General features: G+C 47.0%; 1 non-coding gene across 1 annotated transcript; it reads left to right on the forward strand.

The window, feature by feature from the left end:
- The first annotated feature begins 2,737 nt into the window (after positions 1-2,737).
- On the forward strand, positions 2,738-2,862 carry LOC119037033 (small nucleolar RNA SNORA31). Its single transcript, XR_005080138.2, has one exon. It is a non-coding gene; the product is annotated as a small nucleolar RNA SNORA31 (small nucleolar RNA).
- Positions 2,863-16,840: the final 13,978 nt, after the last annotated feature.

Below are 16,840 nucleotides of genomic sequence, written 5' to 3' on the forward strand. Positions count from 1 at the left end.
TGGAAAAGGTGGGGGAGGAAAGAGGCCTGCTTTTTATTGTAGAGGCCAGCTACAAATAGAAAGGTCACGTGCAAATTTAACTCTTCTAATGAAGGTGATAATTAGTTCCAGACATACAGGTGGGCTAGGACATGAACTGTGTGATTTAAGAGGTTTATGAACCACTTCCCAACCAGAGAGTCAGGGCCCAAACACCCACAGGGGGGAAAGTTTCCCTTGATGAGAAGGGCTTGAGTCTGGGAGAGAAACAGGCATGAACTTGAGGGCTGGCTCCCTCACCTAATGTGGAGCTGCACAGCACTGAGCATGTCTGCCTCCGAGCCTGCTCCTCGAAAAGCAGGAAAATGATACCACTTTGTAGCTGTCAGGGGATTGGAAGCAGACAACAGAAGTCCTAGCTTTTATTTCTGCCTTTAAATGTTAGGTGCTGGCACTAGAGGTAATTCACACTCTCTGGCCATTATCAGTTGCCTCATCCGGGATCTGCCCCAACCTAGACACTGATATTAGTTGATTTTACAAACACATATAGCACTTGCTGCCTGCCAGGCACTCTTCTATGCCCCACATGCATTGTAACTCATTTAGTGCTCATCAGAATCCAAGTAGGTAGGTATTTCATTTTATTACCCCCATTTTACAGATGAGAAAACAGAGGCGCAGAGGCAGCAAGCAGTGACGCCAGGATTCCGACCCACGCACTGGGCACAGTGCTAACCCTCACCCCCTGCACAGCACTGCCTCCATGCAAAACTGGAAATATAGTTTGATGTCTTTAATACAGTTGGCCTTCTTTGGGGGAAGGAGAGGATATTCAAGTCAGAGACGCTAATGGGCCCCTTTCTCCCGTCCACAGGTCTGGGTCTGGGCATTAGAGAGGAACGAGCAAATTCACTTTCTTCTGCGCAGAAGCGAAGGAAAACTGCTCCCCTCAGCCTCAGCAGTTGCAGAAAATGCCCCCCAGGGCTTTGACTTTGACACACAGCAGCTCAGGCTCTGCGTCATCACATCTGTGCCTGTACGGCCTCAATGCAAATAGCAAAGATTAAATTATACTCGTGTTTCCTGCATTTGGTAAACATTTGCTTGGTGCCCCATGTGCTTGGGACTCTCAGAGTCCATGGGAGAACTGGGGTCTGCCTTCAGGAGGCCTAGAGTATTGTAACTGGAGACCACGGGGCCATACACAGGGAAATACCAACAGCAGGATAATAGATGTGAGGCCTTAAGTGAGTTGAGCTTAGAGATGTGATGCAGCCCAAGGCAGGCCAGTTCAAAGCTGAGTCTGACCACAGGAATGAATATGAGACCCGAACATCCTGGAAGACCTGACTTTCTTTACATAATAAAACTCATCTGATGTTCACATCCGACCCTGAAGTTCAGGCTCTGGAAGTATTAGACCAGAATCTTTCCCTCCTGGGATTAAACTGCTGACTGTCCTATTGTGAGTGATGGAGATCACCTCCTCCAGAAGCACTTCGAGAGCCCGGGCTAGCCCGCCTCTGATCCCCCAGGTCATCCTGGGCACATCTCCACCTGGGCCCCTTTGCCCATGCATTGCACCATCTGCTAAGTGTCTTCCCCTGCTCTGGGGTTTAGAGAGACTGAGTTAAACCAGGTGAGACGGGTTTCTGCTCAAAGACTTCCCTGAGCTCATGTGTTTTGTCAACATACAGCTTTCCTCAAACATATTGACCACAGATTCTCACGTGAGAACTGCCTTTTAACAACTCACGGGTCTAGAACTCCAAACAGCGTAGTTGTAGAAGCACTGGGCTGGCTGCAGAGGAGAGAGCAATCCTGAGACAAGGCTCTGCCCTCCAGGAGTTCAGTTTTTAGTGGGGAAGATAAAAGCCTAAGCCTAAGCAAAGAATTATAACTCAGTCCACTAAGTGCTAGATGACAGGCAGGCCCAAGGGATGAGGTAGTGGAAAGGTCTAGGAAAGAAAAAAACAAGAAAACGTCAGGGAAGCCTTCAAAGAGAAGCTGATGCAAGAACTGAGTTTCCAAAGATGAGTTGGCCTTTGTCTCTGTACCTTGGCTATTGCGAATAACGCTGCAATGAACAAAGAGATCGTATCTCTTTTCGAATCAGTGTTTTGGATTTCTTGGATGAATACCCTGAGTGGGATTGCTGGCTCCTATGACAGTTGTATTTTCAGTTTTTGGAGGCATCTCCATGTCGTTTTCCACAGTGGCTGCACCGATCTGCACTCCCCTCAACAGTGCACGAGGATTCCCCTTTCTCCGCATCCTCACCGGCACTCGTTTGCTCATTTATTGACGGTGGCCATTCTGGCAGGTGTGCGGGGAAATCTCACTGCGGTTTTGATTTGCATTTCTCTCATGATTAATGATGTTGAGCAATATTTCACATATCTGTTGACCGTCTGTGTGCCCTCTTTGGGGAAATACCCTTTCAAATGTTCCGCCCATTTGTTAAATCAGACTGTTTATTTTTGGGTGTTTGGTTGTAGGAGTTCTTTATATATTTTGATATTAATCTCTTATTGGATATATCATTGGCAAATATCATCTTCCATTCAGTAGGTTGTCTTTTCATTTTGTCGATGATTTCCTTTGCTGTGCAATTTTTTTAGTTTGATGTAGTCCAATTTCTTTATTTTTTCTTTTGCTTCCCTTGCCTGAAGAGACATATCCAAAAAAATGCCTGAAAGTGATGTGATATTGAATGTCAGCTGTAACTAAAAAACTTTTTAAAGAATTAATTACCTTGCAGCTGCGGATAGACCTTGAATAATCTAACATTGTTCTTTTGGTTTGCACTAGGATGGGGAAGAAAAAGACCCCTGCGCTTTCTGTCTTTGTGGCAGCCCAGATTCAATAGGGGGTACATCTGCAAAAAAGGAAAGGAAAAAAAAGAATTAATTACTTTTAAAGTCCCTAATAAGAAAATTGTGCTTAAACAATGTTAAAAAAAGAAAAGAAAGGGCATTCCAGCTGTGGGCACCCCTGCGCAAAGGCAGGGCACAAGGCGAGCAGAGCTGTTTGGGAGGTCGCCCCTGGCGGCCGATGAAGCCCAAGGTACCACTGGGGAAACAGCCGTCATTAAACAGAGAAGGAAGACGGCGAATCCGGAAGGAGACTGTGTGCCAGTGACCGTGTTCATGTTTTACCCGGGAGTAGGCAGTGAGAAGTCTTCGAGCCGTGAAGGAAGATCATCAGCTTCCCACTTTGGAAAGAAAGTTATAGAGAGGCCTGGGGGTGGTTTGGGGGCTTATAAAACTGGACACAAGTGACTGGCTGGCAAACTGCTGAAATAGCCAGAAACTGGCGGTGAACAAAGAGAAGTGTGACCAAGTGAACAAGTGATTGATGCAAAGTTGACTTCAGGGTGGGGGGAGGTGAGTCAAAGATGAGTCCCCCATTTCTGGCTTGGGCGCCAGGTGGCTGCTTGTATCATTATCAGAAAAAAATAAAATACAGGCAGAGGGGCAGAGCCCGTCTGGAGGAGAAGACAGTGGCTTCGATCTGGGGAATTATGAGGGTTCTAGGGTTTTTGTGGGATCTGCAGGTAGCACCACGGGGCTGGAGTTCAGGCTGGAGTTACCTTTTGGGGAGTTGTCTACCTCAAAATAGTTTCTCAAGCCGTGGGAGTGGATGAGATCACCCAACAAAGTGAAAAAGGAGAAGACGCAAGCCCAGTGCTGAACCCTGGAGAACACACGCCAGGGAGACGTGGAGAAAGGAGGGCCCAGCAGAGGGACGGGGCAAGGCCTCGTGGAAATGTGGCCTGGAACCCCATATCCATGAGCCATACTCACGAGACACTCCCGATCTCACGAGGAGCACGCGGACCCACAGAAGAGCCGTGTTGTGATCAGAACTCCGGGTCCCTGTGAGAAATGTGGCACTGACATCAGACCTGCCTGTACTGTGCATCTCCATCTTCCTATTTCTACCCCAGTCCTTCAAGTTTGCTGGTTGACTGCCCCCTTCCACCCCACCCCACCCCCAGTGTCACCCTCCCTGCCTTGGTCCCTGCTCTACTTCTATCCTTGCTACTCCAGCGGACCAGTGTTGGCTTCCAGCATCCGCCCTGGGCGGCTGGCCGCTTTGCGAAAAGGTGCCTGTACTCAGCTCCTTCTCTCAATTCCAGGGGACCAGGCCCTAAATGATCAGAAAACACATAAGGCTTGAGCCTTAGATTTCAAAGTTACCATCACAGAAGCCATTTTAGTCAAGACTGTGGGTGAGATGGTCAAGGTAGAGTTTGTAAAGAAGAGAAATGAGACAAAAAGAACTGTGAGCGATCATCTGTTTTCAGGGGACCAGGGGAGGAACAGGGCTAGTGAGGGAGGCTGAAAAGTAACATTCAAGAAAATGAGGGGGCGGGGAAACAAGAACGCAGTGATGTGGAAGCCACGGGAGGGAACAGGTAAATGAAGGAGGGGTGTTCGCAGCAGCGAATGCCGCAGAGTTGGCAGAAGGAGAATGGAGGAGAAGCCAACAGATTTGACGATGCCAAAGTCAGGCAACTTGCTGAAGAGTCATTTCAGTCCCTTAACGGTGGCAGAACGCAAACAGTTAAAAGTAAAGGGAGTGGAGGCAAAAGAAGGCTCTGTCCTGAAGTGTAATGGTGGAGAAAACACTTAATTCGTTCATTTAACATGCTTAATTCATAAGTATCTACTCTGTCCAAACCACTAAAATGATTAAAAAAAAGTTTTTTTTAAGTGTCTGAAGCTGCTCCCCACACCAAGAAACCTGCAATAGATCTGGGAACATAAGTGAAAATCAGTACAAGACACTGGAATCGTTTGCCATTTTCCGCTCTCAGCCCTCTTCTTGCTCCGCTTGCATCCCTTTGTACCTCCATCCACACCCACAGTGCCCAACACCCTCCGTGAGCTGTGGCCAGTGTAGCTCAGTTCACCGGGCACCATCCTGCAGACGGACAGTCACGGGTTTGAGTCCCGGTCAGAGCACGCACCTGGGTCGTGGGTTCAGTCCCTGTCAGGGCACAAGCAGGAGGCAACCAGTCAATGTTTTCCTCTCGCATCGATGTTTCTCTTCCCGTCTATCTCCCTCTCCTCCCCTCTCTCTGGAATCAGTAAAAGAAAGATATATATGTGTATATAATTTTTTAAGACCACCTGTGACACAAGCCCTCCCCACTCTGCTTTAGCTCCCAGCCTTAGCTGTGTCTTAGGTCCAGGCTGGCCCTCCCTTCTCCAGATCCACGCTTCTGCCTGCAAATGGAGGTCTTCTGTCTCTGCTAGTATTCTTCTACCCCCTGTCCCCCCGATCGGGTGACTGGGCTGCTGACCCTTAGTGCTGGTGTGCCAGACACCGAAAGTTCCATCTGGGGCTGCTTTATCTAAAATGCTTATCTTAGCTCCAGGACTTGGAGGCAGTGGTTTTAGGCCTGGCTCCTGGTTTATCTTCTAGAAAGGAGAAAGGAAAGGTCTTGTATTTATAAAGAACCCGTATCTCGAACTCACTTTCTCTTTCTGTTTTTTTCTGTGCCCCATTTCTAAGTAAGGCTCTTTCACCGGGAGGCCGGCTCATTCTTTCTTTCCTGGCCATAGGCCTGGGTGAACTTGAGGACCCAGAAGAGGACCCAGAAGGGGTATTGTGGGGGGCTGTCCTTTGGTCTCTGCCCCTAGATGCAGGGAGCGCCTTCCTTCCCAGCTGTAACCGAAATGTCTCCAGACATGGCCAGTGTCCCTTGACTGAGAACTACGTCCTCAGTGCTCTCACTGCTGGCTCCCTCTCCTGCACAGAAGTGTGTGCAGTTGCCCTGACTAATTTTTCATCCCGGTCCAATGGCACCCCTGGGTCAGCAGGACTGGGAAGGGAAAGCCCTTGGCCTTGTCTTCGTCATCCTCTCCCCTACAGACTGCTCCTTCGTCTTCCCTTTATGCAACACTGAACTCTCCAGCGCAGACCTCCGGTTCCGAGTTGATAATCCCATCACGACTAATCCTGTTTACAGCCATTCTCTTGGCAGAACAATCTTGTCCTGACCGAGGGTTCTTGCTGCCCCATTGTTCCTGGGGACGATGGCCTGGCCCAGTGCAAGCTCTCATCGATAGGGCTTATCCTGTTTACCGGAGCCTGCAGAAGGGCCTCATCAAATACTCCCATCCCTTCCTTCGGTAAATGGCTCGCTTTGATCTGTGCAAGGCAAAGCAGTGTTTATCAGAAACTGGGCTTCCTTTAGCTAATGATGGGCACGTCCTGTCCCAGAAAGCTCCCCAAAATAACACTTTCTGAATTTCAGACTATTTTCAGGTTTATGTGTCTTTGTAAGCATTTCTTGCTGGGTATCTTTAAGGCAAGCGAAGAAAGGGGCTGATTTTGGTTTCTGAAGTTCAACGTAACACAAAGCTGAATGGTTTTCTATAGGTCACTGCCAAACAGAAGTAAAGAACAGGACTGATGATAACATAAACACTTGGAACCAGGACAAAATGCATGATTAGGGCTGGCCAGGTGAGATCCCTTTTCACATTGTCAACTCAAAACTCCCAGGTTGTTTACCGAGGTGAACAAAAGGTCACGGGTGTCAGTCATCTGAATCACAGGGCAGTGGAAGCTAGTTCAATCCTGTGGATGAATGTCAGTGGAATTTTACACTTTCTTGGCTTTTAAGAAATCACCAGGTCCAGAGAGATCTTCCGTCTACAGCAGTGGTTCTCAAAGGATGGTTCCCGAATCCAGCAGCATCACCAGGGAACCCGCGGCCAACGTCAGTTCTCAGGCCCCACCCCACATACTGAGTTGGCATCTCTGGAGGTGGGGCCGGCAATCAGTGTGCCAAAAAGCCCTCTGGCTGACTCGGAGGCTTGCTGGAGTTAGAGAACCACCAACCCACGTCAACACCCTCCAGCTGCAGGGCACGCAGAGAAACTCTTAGGAAGCTGATTAAAATGCAAGTGTCCCTAAAGACATGGGACACAGATCCCTCGGTCTAGGGTGGGCCTGGGCGTCTGTCTGGCTTTCTGTGTTTTTATTTGTTTTATTAAAATATCGTTGACAGTTGACAACAACATTGTATTAGTTTCAGGTGTACGACATAATGATTCTGCGTTTGTATACCTTTCAATGTGGTCTCCGCAAGTTTGGTCACTATCTGGTACCATGCAAAGTTATCATGAAATCACTGCCTGCGTCCCTCAGCTGCACATTTCATCCCTGTAACTCACTGACTTCAAAACTGCAAGTCTGCGCCTCTCAATTGCCTTCACCTTTCCACCCCCTGCCCCTCTGGCAACCGCCAGTTTATTCTTTGTTTCTGTTTCTCCTTTGTTTGTTTGTATTGTTTTTTGAGATTCCACATATAAAGGAAATCACATGGTATTTGTCTCTCTGTGACTTATTTCACTTAGCGTAATACCCTCTAGGCCCATCCGTATTTTAACAAATGGCAAGACTTCACTTACTTTTATTGCTGAGTAATATTCCATTATGTATATGTGAGTGTACCGCCCCTCTTCATCCTCTCGTCACTGGGCCCCGAGGTTGCTTCCAGATCTTGACTATTACAAATAGTCGAGAACTCTTGTGAGTGAACACTTAGTGAACTGTGTGCTCCCGAGCTGTGAGTGAGTGAACATAAAGGTGCTTCCGTTCTTTTGAATTAGGGTTTATGTTTTCTTTGGATAAATGCCCAAGAGTGGAATCGCTGGGTCATGTGGTAGTTCTGTTTTTAACTTTTTGAGGAACCTCCATACCTCCTTACATAGTGGCTGCACCAATTTCCAGTCTCATCAGCAGCACATAAGGGTTGCCGTGACTTCACATCATCACCAACACTTGTTACTTGTTGACTTTCTGATGGCAGCCACTCTGACAGGTGTGAGTTGACACCTCATTGTGGTTCTGATGTCCATCTCTCCCATGATCCAGGAGGCAGACCATCTTTTCCTATGTCCACGGGCCATCTGTATGTCCTCTCCAGAGAAGTGTCTCTTGCCCATTTTTTTTACTGAACTGTTTGCTTTTTTGATTTTTGAGTTGCATGAGTTCTTTATATGTTTTGGATATGAGCCCCTTATCGAATATGTCATTTGCGAATATATTATCCCATTCAGTAGGTTGTCTGTTCAGTTTAATAATGGTTTCCTTCACTGCACAAAAGTTTTTAGTCTGATGTAGTCCCATTCCTTTATTTTATTTATATATATTATAAATATAGTATGTTTATATTTTATATATCTATATATCTATATCTATATATATCTAAGACTGATGTCAAAGAGTTTACTGCTGGTTTTCTTTTGGGTATTTTGTGGTTTCAAGTTTTATAGTTAAGTCTTTCATGTATTTTGAGTATGTTTTTTATATTTTGTAAGAAAATAATCAGATTTTTTATGGCTTATATCTGTGCAGTCATCCCAATATCATTTATCAAAGAAATTGTCATTACCCCCATTTTACATTCTTACCTCCTTTGTCACAGCTTAACTGGCCGTATAAACATAGGTTTATTTCTAGGCTTTCTATTCTGTTCTATTGACCCACGTATCTGTTTTTGTATCAGTACCATACTGTTTTGATTACTACAGTTTTACAAGATAGTTTGAAATCAGAGGGCATAATAATACCAACTTCAATCTTCTTTCTAAAGATTGCTTTGGCAATTTGGGGTGTTTTATGGTTCCATATAAATTTTAGGGTTCTTTGTTCTATTTCTGTGAAAAATGCCACTGATATTTTTATAGGGATTGCATTAAATCTGTAAATTGCTTTTGGTAATACGAACATTGAAACAATGTTGAGCCTTATAATCCATAAGCATCGTATGCCCATTCATTTATTTGTGTCATCTTTAATTTCTTCATCAATGTCTTGTAGTTTTCAGAATACAGGTTTCTCACCTCCTTGATTAAATTCATTTCCAGGTATTTTATTTTATTTTTGTACTGCAGTTGGGACTATTTTCTTAGTTTTCCCTGCAGATCCTGGAGTGTTCCTGCGGTTCCCCATCCCTTTGGCAGGCGCCTTGGGGTTACTGTGGATTTTTTTCAAGCGCATAGAGTCTAGTCTTCAAATGGCTGGTTTAGCACTGTGCCGTTTAGCAGGCTTGCATGCCCCGGCCCCTCAGCAATCTTCCTCCCCGTGCAGGTCATCCCTATGTGGGTGGGGTTCCCACAATGATTCTCTCTTTGTCTCTCCTGACCATTTTCTATATGGTCTGTCTCTCATTGATTATGTAAAAGCTGTTCACTCAGCCTTCAGCTGTTCTCCAGAGGAATTGCTGTATATGCAGGTCTAGATTTGGTGTCCGTGGAAGAAGTGAGTTCATGGTCTTCCTTGCCACCACCTTGGACATGCCTCTGCCTCATTAGTAAACATCCCAGGGTGATCTGGGTCCAGGGGTCCAGGACCCCAACCTGGGGAAACGCTGACCTATATACGCAGGGGCAGTAAACATTCTCCACTGTGCTCCAGTCCTTCTGAGGAGCCCCACTTCCTGGCTAAGAGGTGTCACGTTTCAGCTTCCCTCCCAGTCATTTGTGAAGCTGGCTGCTAGGGCTGATGACCTATTGTGGCAGGTGGCTCTTTTCAGGATTACTCTAATTCCAGAAGGTGAGGCTGGTCCTGTCAGCTCTGTTGCTGCTGACATCTGAAGCACTTAGCTAACTCCTAACCTGGGCTGGGCTCAGGCTGCTGGCCTGGGAGCAAAAGCTTTTATCCCATTACCAGTTCCTTGAACCACAATCCAAGACACAGCTTGGTTTTCCCAGGAGTTTCGTTTTGCACAGCTGATGCATTCCAGTCATTGTTGAGATGCATTTTCCTTCTCCTCTTTCCTCCAGCCCCCGGACTCTGTGATTTGTGTGCATGTAGGCTCCTGGTATGAACATCCCTAGATCCTAACCCTCTCCCAAAAGCTGCCTCGCCCACCAGGTACCGAAGCTTTCGCCCTACGGAACTGCCTCACCAGGACCACTCCCACGTCCCAGCCCCAGCTCAGAGAGCACACAGTGTGGCCCAGATGTCAGCGTTCAGGCACCGTGTTGCTGTGCTCTGCCTGTTGCCCTCCTGGCCCCGTGCCCCTTCTCCCTCTAGACTTCTTCCCACCCCACTTCAATGTCAGCTCTGAGGGGCCCTTGGAGCTCTGTCCTTACTTCACCACCAATGAAACGAGCACTTCCCCTAAGGTGGACTGTGCGCTGTTCTTAATGACTCTCCGATCTGTCCTCACACCCTACTGAGATGGCCATCCTTCGTCCCCAGCCATTTAAGCACGCCAGCCCCTCCTGGGAGGCCCCAGTAGTAACGGGTGGGGTTCCAGTAGTGCCACCGCGTGCACTTGTACAGTTTGTGCTCTTGCACAAAGTCATCTGAAGACGAAGACAAGTGTGGACTGAAATTCAGTTCACGCTCTGCTCACCGAGATGTGGGCCTGGCTCTGTGCTGTGCACACCGGAGGGGGGGCACTGCTTATTTTACATGACAAATATATATATATATATATATATATAATTACATTAGATTATCAGCTGAGACAAAATTTACATTTTATTCTCATCTTGTTTACATGACAATGAGGGCTTTAGAGCACTTGAAAATATGTTATAGGAAATAGTTAACCCATAGATTCTACTTCTTAGAGTAGTTTTAGGTTTACAGAAAAGCTGAGCAGAAAGCACAGAGTCTCCGTACACCCCTCCCCATCCCCTCCCACCACACTCCAGGATCCCTGGTCATTAGCACCTTGCAGAACAGTGGTCCGTGTGTTACAATGGATGGACCGATGCTGATAAACTGGTAACCCACAGTCTAGATGAAGATGCTCTCTTGTGTTGGACATTCTATAGGTTTTGACGCTATTGTGACATGTAGTCATCAGTTTTGGATCGTACAGAATCACCTGGCTGCTTTAATCATACCCTGGGCTTCACCTCTCCACCTCTCCTGCCCTCCTCTGTCCTGCCCAGGCCCCAGAAGCCATCGATCTTTTTACTGCTTCACAGTTTTGCGGAAGGTACACTTTCTCCTTTGTACAAAGGAATAAGTGCCATCCAAAGCCACGGGGATGTTTCTGCCCAGAGGTGCGTCATTTTTTTTTTAATTCAGCAAATGCCCAGAGTCTAAAATCAAACCCAATTCAGGGTCTTTCCCGGGGTCACTTCTGGGTAGCCCATCTCCTGTTTCTCTGTCTCTCAAGCACCCCTTTCCTGGTGGGCTTTACCTTCTGCTCCCCCTTCTCCCACGGCTCCATCCCTTCTCTTCTCCGAGGCATCTTCTGTTTTGAGGCTATCCCAGAGAACTTCCTGCAGGGACCAAAATGTTTGACGTCCACATGGCCGCATAGTCGCCACCAGCTCCGCGTGGCTGTCGAGCACTTGAAATGTAACTGCTGCAATCGACAAACTGAATTGTAAAATCCTGTTTTGTTTTAATAATTTCAACTTAGCCCCACATGGCTAGTGGCTACCGTGATGGACAGCACAGGTTTTCGGTGTTTGCCTGACAGTGTTCATAAGCTCTCCCTTCACCTTCATACTTGAAATTCTTCCCTTCCTCTAGAACCTCCCTGACTAATGAGAAAAGACACAGGACTCTGTCCGAGCCCATTGCTGGAATGCACGGCTCCCGTCTTTGTCACATTTATCACCATCGAACATGCACACATCTTCTGTTACACATCACGTTAAGATGTCTTGTAAAAGTCCTTTAATTTATGAGGCTCATCTGCATTCCTTTCCTATCCATTTTTTATGTCTTCCTCTGTAAAACGTTCAAAACTCTATTCCTAGAAAACACAGTGGAAGGACGTAACCAATGCTTCAGCTGGCAATGGTGACAAGTCATTGTTAGCGGGTCAATGATGCCACTGAGGTGGGTTAAGTAGCCCACCGCTGAAGGATGAAAAAGGAAGGAGAGCAGAGGCAATTCCATCCGAACACACAAAGGGCTTCCATCCAGGAGTCGGCCTGGGGTGAGGCGCTAGGGACCAGGCTCCCAGGAGGCCCGGGTTCTGAGCACAACTGTCCCAGGAACCAGCAGGCCCATGACTTTGGCCCTATTACTTAATCTCCCAGCAACTCAGCTTTCCCCTTGGTACAAGGCAGGGTTTTGACCAGATACCCCAGTTGAAGGAGTCTCTCAGATTAAGATGCTCCTGGTGTCAAAAGTCGCCTGGAATAATTGGGAAAGTTGAAACAAAGTTTTGTCACCCAGAATATTTCACACATGCCACCCCGCCAACCCCTGCCCCAAGTAGCAGTGTCGGTGACGAACACATCGACTGTGCTGAGGACGAGACCAGAACAATGGTTCGAGAACCAACAGAACCCAGTTCAGAGTGAGTCACCGGTCCTACTACAGTCTCTAAATGCACCACACAAGTTTGTGAGTAGTCCGTATGCTCTCCTGAAGACTTCCACAGAAGCCTTTCATTTCCAGTGCTTTGAACAGAAGTAAACACAGCCATTAAGCCAGATTCTACATTCCACCAAACAGATGGAAGGTCAGCGTGTAAGCGTGGACTCTAGCTGAGTACCTCCTGTGTGCAGGCCCAGCCGGGTGGTCAGCTAAATGCCTGGTCTCTGTTCTGTAAGCGGTGGCACCGTTTTGCACAGAAAAATGGGGGAGTTGTTGCTAGAGTAAAATCCACGTTTTGGAACTCTTAATGGGCCCATAATTACCTCTTAGGTTTCCACGCTAACTGATTTGCTAATGGCTACTAAAATGTGACATGAGGCAGAGCGGAATAATTGATTCACAACTCGGGAGGGTCTGAAGAGATTGTTCTCAGCCAAGCACCCAAGTATCTCTCTGTCTCTCCAGAAGCCTGGCTTCTGCTGCCCGTGAGCAGAGTGGTGGTGCTATGCTGACAACATGAAACCAGGCCCCGCGTGGCAAGCCCTGACTTCGGACCCTCTGGCTCCATCTCCATTAGGCCTTGTCTCGGTTTTCTAGATGGCAAGTTCCAGGAGGGCGGGGAGTGGGTCAGCTTTTGCTTGGAGCATGCAGCAAAAAGTCAACGAAGGTCTTCTGGATTTCATTCAAAAAGATCTTGCCTGAGCCATTTGCAGTCACTGGAGTCACATCTCTGAGCCTGGAGCCACATCTCTGAGCCTGGAGCCTGTGTCTTTGGACAAGCAGCTGTCCTGCCAGTGTCTGAGTTTCCTCTTCTGTAAGGGAGGCTTATAACCGTGTCTACTTGATTGAATACTTGTGAAAATTAAGTGAGATAATGCACACAAAGAGCTTAGAACAGGGGCACATAGCGAGGACCCAATAAACATTAATATTTTTGGATGATGATGATGAAAGTTAATGTGTAACAAGCACTTCATAAATGACAGTTTGTTTGTTACATACTATCGCTACTGAAAGGGTACTTGCCCTTCGGAGCGTCGGCTAAGTGGAGGTCCTCAGTCACATGTAACGGGGCTCCTGCCTTCCCTCTATTGGCCGTGCCAGGCACACTGGCACAGACGTGCGCCAAAGGAGTCGCCAGTGTGATGTTCACAATGGTACAGGGGTCTCTAGGGTCCAAGGGAAATTTACAGATGGTTTCCAGCCCCCACATTCATCCTTCTCTCACCTCCTGGTACCTCCTCTCACCTCCATGTGACCAATTCTCCCAGAAAGCTCCCAGCTTGAACATCAGCCTCCCCCAGACAATCTGTCTCTACCATCGCAGTAAAGGATGCTTTTCGGCAATATGTTCTCTTGTGGAAATGGTTTATTGCCATGATAGAAGCCTATATTATTTATATTCAGGACAAGAAGGGAAAAGAAAAAACTTAAGGCTAATTCAGGATTTAGAGCCTGAGTCACCTCTAGTAAGTTCCTTTATGAATTGTCTCCGAATGACATCACTTAGGTGGGAACAATCAGTGTGTGATCTACCTCCTGGGCTTATGAAAATTAAATGAGATAAAAATGTAAAAGGACCTAGTTCCAATCAAGATTAGAGAGCTTCTAAATTGTGATAAGGAGAAATTGTACCACCTCCCACCCTTCCAACTCTAGCCATTTTTAGTTTCCAAACTGATCTAGGAGATTCAGGTAAGGTTTTTTTTTTTTTTATTTTCTTCTAGGGACTGCCTGTTTAAGTGGTGGGGCTCCTCCCCCAGAGGACAGGTCGGGGAGGAGGAAGGACATACACGTGCACCCACCCAGGCAAACACACTTTCTTCTTCGCCTTCCAACGCATCCCTAATGTGTAACTGAGATTTGAATAATGCTATGATTCCCTTCCAGTCTTGTTCATGAGCTGTTCTTTAACAGAATGATGTTATCAAATCTTGTCCTTACCTTTCTTCTTCGATTTCCTGGATTTAATGACCCTAGATTGGAATTTTATTGCATTTTCAGGAACCTGATTTTGTCCATATTTGGGTTTTAATTTAATTTAATTGAGAACTGACAGGTGTTAAAATCAAATTATTTTTTAAAAAGCAAAATCACATTGATTCGCTTGGTTCTCTTTTTCACAGTTAGAAGCACATTCATGTCCATAGTAATGTGTAGTATTATTTCTTGTTTAAACATTATCTAGCAAGATCAATAGCTAATTTATTTTTAAAAATCGGGGAGAGGGGTAGCATGACACTTGAAGAAGGCAGTATCCCAAGGAACAGGATTGTAAAAAACGGGAATACTATCATAAAGCTCCTCAGTGTGAAAGTACGATAAACGCTGGGAAGTACGCGTACAGGCTGCTCTTTTTCATTCCGCCGGGTGGAACACATACAGACATTGCACAGGTGAGCAGGCAGGCAATCTGCGAGAACAGAGCCTGCCTGGCTGTGTAGCTCTGAGAGGTTTGTTTTCCAGGGGTCAGATGCTCATCTCCTGGTTCTAGAACATTTTACCTGTGCCTCCTGAGTAATAGCGTAACCTTCTGAACCTCAGTCCCCTCCTCTGTCACAGGGCTGCTCTCATAATTAAATTGGACAGTGGGGATTTTGCTAGACAGAAAATGATCTTCCTCTCAGCCCCTAGCCCCACTTTAACTTTCTCTTTGATAAAATGTATTTATCAGTTACAAATAAAGTGGGCCTTGGGATATTTAAAATGGGTGGGGTCAGAACTCCAACTTCTCCTGCAGCCACCGAGAAGGAGCAGAAGGCAGGGTATGGCTCCTGGCCGAGGCCTTTGCACCCCCACACCTAGTGTGGGCCCAGGCACATAGACAGCACTAGGCATGCGTACTTTTGAATGGTCCCTTGGTGCCTTTGATGGAGGTAAGCCGCCCTGACTGGAATGAAACTGCTGGAACAGAGGATGTCAGAGAAGGAAGGGTGAAGAGCAAAGGGAGGAAGGGAGGCACATTGAGTTCGAATTGCAGCTCTAGAGCAACTCTGGACAAAAGTGCCAATTTCTCTGAATCTTAGCTCAAATCCGCTCATTAGTCTCTCTGTCCACCCGCCTGCCACACACACACACACACACACACACACACACACACACACATCCCGGTGACAGCATCTATCACTTTGAATGTTGCTCCTTTCAGATGAAGCCCCAGTGCCGGCCATGAGACCAGGCCCCTGCCCTTCTCGTCATTCTCTCTCCAGTTCTATCCCAGTTCTCTTGCTTCGGTAGCAGGGCCTTGTTTTCGGACGCTCGGAAGTGCTAGTTAGCACTTTCTTGCCCCTGTGCTATTCAACAACATCTTGTCTCTTCTGCCTGGAATGCTTTTCACCCCCAGCCTCAGTAACTCCTCACCGAGTGCATGAAGAACAATGAATATCGAGGACTTCCGCCAAGATGGAGAAGTAGGTGGAGGGTCCACCTCGCCTCTGTGCACAACCAAATCTAAGAACAACTATTTTTAACAGCAGTCACAACCAAGCCACACGGAAAATCGACAATACGGAGTTCAAAGGACAACTAGATACTCGGCTGGACCGGTACGAGGAGCGAGGCCAGAAGCAGAGCAGGTTAGCAAGAAAAAATTCCTGGGGCGGTGCGCGGGGCGCGCAGGCAACCGAGGGCTGATCACCAGCGAGCTGGCTGCCGGAGCGCACAGGGAATAGGCGCGGTGGGTCGCTCAGTCCCGCGCATTTACGTGCGGAGAAACCAGTGAGAAGGGAAACCCGAGCGGTGCAGCAGGCTCGCAAAATTAGGATCGGAGGCGTTTGAGTGACTAGATGCGCTGGGCTAGCGGAGAGGAACGCCATCGCTCCCTCTCTGACCCCGCCCCCACACACAGCGTCACAAACCAGCGACCTGGGTCGCCCCGTCCTGGTAAACAACTAAGGCTTCGCTCCGCTCACTAAACAGCACGAATAAACCAAAAATGGCTCTAGAACAACTCAGAGCCCCAGAACCGATAGACCTAAGTGATGAAGAAATAGCCAGTCTTTCAGATGCACAGTTCAAAACACTGGTTATAAAGATCCTTACAGAACTGGTGGATTTTAGTCACAAATTAGAGAAACATATGGAAGCTAAATTAATTGAAATGAATGCTGATACAAAAGATACCAATAGTGATGGAAAGAAAATTGGGACTCAAATCAAGGGAGAGGACCAGACAGAAGAAAAAGATGATCAAGCAGAAAGGGATGAAGAAATAAGAATTCAGAAAAATGAGGAGAGGCTTGGGAACCTCCAGGACATCTTTAAACGTTCCAACATCCGAATTATAGGGGTACCAGAAGGGGGAAAGGCACAGCCACCAGTTGAAAAATTATTTGAACAAATAATAAAGGAGAATTTCCCCAAGATGGCAAAGGAAATAGACTTCCGAGAGATCCAGGAAGCTCGGAGAGTCCCGAGGAAGTTGGACCTGGGAAGGAACACACCAAGGCACATCATAATTACATTAGCCAAGATTAAAATGAAGGAGAGAATCCTAGAAGCAGCAAGAGCTAAGGGGACAGTCACCTACAAAGGA

This window comes from Artibeus jamaicensis, unplaced genomic scaffold (genome assembly GCF_021234435.1).
Source record: "Artibeus jamaicensis isolate MK-2021 breed Jamaican fruit bat unplaced genomic scaffold, CSHL_Jam_final scaffold_369, whole genome shotgun sequence".
Lineage (NCBI taxonomy): Eukaryota > Metazoa > Chordata > Mammalia > Chiroptera > Phyllostomidae > Artibeus > Artibeus jamaicensis.